This window comes from Neofelis nebulosa, chromosome 10 (genome assembly GCF_028018385.1).
Source record: "Neofelis nebulosa isolate mNeoNeb1 chromosome 10, mNeoNeb1.pri, whole genome shotgun sequence".
Lineage (NCBI taxonomy): Eukaryota > Metazoa > Chordata > Mammalia > Carnivora > Felidae > Neofelis > Neofelis nebulosa.
In genome coordinates this window covers 12,482,740-12,485,803 of record NC_080791.1, presented here as the reverse complement: position 1 = coordinate 12,485,803, position 3,064 = coordinate 12,482,740, and the positions used below count along the sequence as shown (strand labels likewise).

General features: G+C 37.3%; 1 non-coding gene across 1 annotated transcript; it reads right to left on the bottom strand.

Annotated features, from left to right (window-relative positions):
* Window positions 1-2,018: 2,018 nt before the first annotated feature.
* Window positions 2,019-2,121, bottom strand: LOC131489020 (U6 spliceosomal RNA). Its single transcript, XR_009250381.1, has one exon. It is a non-coding gene; the product is annotated as a U6 spliceosomal RNA (small nuclear RNA).
* Window positions 2,122-3,064: the final 943 nt, after the last annotated feature.

The window sequence follows — 3,064 nt, the reverse complement described above, 5'->3', positions numbered from 1 at the left end:
AAGCTACCCAGGCAACCTTGCTTACTTTTTTCTAATTTCTAAACTCATTTAGAACTCAACGGAGAGGAAAGAATATATTTATTAGAACTCATTTGAAAACCCATGAATTTCCTCATTACTATGTGCCATCATCTGCACTTAAACATTTTGTTCATCTTCTCATTGAACTGCTATAAACTTGAAGACGTAGAAAGCATTATTTCCATGACATACACGGAAAAACGGAGACTCAGAAAAGTAAAACAATTTGCTTGTACTCCTTCCTATAAGCCTGTGCCTAGGCCTATGTCTCCATGAAGGAGAGAGAAGTACAAACTGTGTCCCATAAACCAAATCTAGTCTTTGGCCTGTTTTATCAAAGTTTTTCTTGGAGGACCACCAGGCCCACTTACTTACTGCCTTTTGTTGTGTTCTCCCTACAACAACAGAGTAGGGCACAGAGCTGAGGAACTGTGACAGAGGTCATATGAACCCCAAGCCTAAAATACTTACTATCTGGCTCTTGACAGAAAAAGTTTGCTGATGACCCCTGGTCTAAACAATCTAATAATTGGTTGGATTCGTAAGAATAAAAAAGTGAGTGGGCAGCAAGAAGAGAAGGTTGTGTTCAGCAGGTAGCATAGTCAAGTGGCAGAGAAATACGGCTGATGACAAGCTGTAACATGTGCCTATGGGTCTGATGATCTGAAGTGGTATGAAGAGGGAAGGTCACTGGGTTGAAGACAGATAAGAAGCTAGGAGGACTTACATGTCAGATGTGCCATCTTTGAGACTATTAAAAACTCCCAAAATGAGAATGGGGAGGAAGGTTGTGAACTGCATACTAAACTCTATTAAAATATAAGAGAGATCTTGACAGAAGGCAAAGGAGGGTGGTGAGGGTGTTAGCAGGAGAGAATAACCCTCCATAACAGGAGGGATTCCATAGAAGAGGGTGATATAGATGAGACCAAGAATGGTTTGCATTCCACATTCTATATTCAGTGTCCTCTAGCCTCAAAATGAACACATGTTCCCTTAATTTGTTCCCAGTATGTCACACATTCCATTATTAGAGCATATATCCCACATAATTTTTTTTTAACAACGTTGTTGAGCTAGAGTATACGTACCATAAAATTCACCCAGTGTAAGGCTCACTGACTCTTAATGAATGTACCTAGTTGTGAAACCATCACAAAAAATTTTTGGCACATTTCCTTTTGTACCCAGAAGATCCCTTGTGTCCATCTACAGTCCCTTCTCATTCCCACTTCCAGCCCCGGATAGATATCTGTCAACCTGCTATGAGTCTCTAGGTTTTATGGATGTTTCATATAAATGTAATCATTCAATATATGGTCTTTTATGACTTTTTTTCCCACTCAGCATAAAAGTTTTTATGAGGTTTTATTCGAATAGCAGCATGAATCAGTACTTTATTCCTTTATATTGCTGAACTGTAATCCATCGCATACATAGACCAAATTTTATTTATCCATTCATCAGTTGATGGATATTCAGGTTGTTTCCCCTTTGGCGATCTTGCTAATAATGCTGCCATGGAACATTTATGTACATGTTTTTGTATAGAGGTATGATTTCATTTCTCTTGGGTATATATCCAAGGACTGGAATTTCTGGGCACATGGTAACTCTATGTTTAACATTTTGAGGAGCTGCTAGACAGTTTTCCAAAGCAATTGTGCCATTTTATACTCCCACCAGCAATGTATGAGGATCCCCATTTCTCCACATCCTCGCCAACACTTGCTATTGTCTTTTTATTTATAGCTATCTCCAACGTGATTTTTATTTGCATTTCCCTAATGACTAATGATGCTGAGCATCTTTTCATGTGCTGATTGCCTTTTTGTGTATCATCTTTGGTGAAATGTCTATTCATCTCTTCTGTCCATTTTTAAAATTGGTTTGTGTTTTTATTATTGAGGTGTAAGAGTTCTTTATTCTAGTTACAAGTAGTTGGATAGATGGGGGCAAATATTTTCTCCAATTTTGTGGGTTGTTTTATTTTTTCATAAAATAGGGAACGCTTCATGAATTTATATGTCATCTTTGTGCAAGGGCCATGCTAATCTTCTCTGTATCGTTCCAATTTTAGTATATTTGCTGCTGAAGCAAGCACTGTTGTTTTATTTTTTAAATGGTGTCCTTTGAACCACAAACGTTTTTTTTTTTCCTTGCAATGAAGAGAATTTTTTTTTCTTTTGTTCCTTGTGTTTTGGTATCATAATTCAGAAGGCTTTGTCTAACCTAAGGTCACAAGTATTTCCTTGTATATTTTCTTTTTAGGAGTTTTGTAGTTTTCCTTGTATAATCATTTAGGTCTATGATCTATTTTGAGTGAATTACTACATATGAAGTCCAGCTTCATTCATTTGCTTATGGTTACAGAGTTGTCCCAGCATCATTTGTCAAATAGACTATTCAGACGATTATTTTCCTATTGAATTGTCTTGGCACCCACACCAAAAATCAAGTAATTATAAATGTAAGGGTTTATTTCTGGACTGTGAATTCCATTCCATTCATTTATAAGTCTATCCTCATGCCAGAACCACACAGGCTTGATTATTACTTTGTAGAAGGTTTCAAACTGGGAAGTGTGAATTCTCTAATCTTATTTTTTCCCCCCACGATTGTTTTATTACATGTCCCTTGAATTTCCACATGAATTTTAGGAAGTAAAGTGCTACTTTCCGAGAAAAAAAAAACTGGGAATTTGATAGAGATGGTGTTAAATCTTAAAGATCGATTTGGAGAGGATTGTCATCTTCACAGTGTTCTCTGGTCCATGAATGAGGGATGACTTTGATATTTTTAAGGTCTTCTTTGATTTCTTTTTTTTTTTTTTAACTTTTTAATGTTTGCTTATTTTTCAGAGAGAGAGACATAGCATGAGAAGGGGAGGGACAGAGAGAGAAAGAGAGGGAGACACAGAATTGGATGCAGTGTCCAGGCTCTGAGCTGTCAGCACAGAGCCTGTTGTGGGGCTCAAACCCATGAATCATGAGATCATGACCTGAGCTGAAGTCAGATGCTTAATTGACTGAGCCACCCAGGG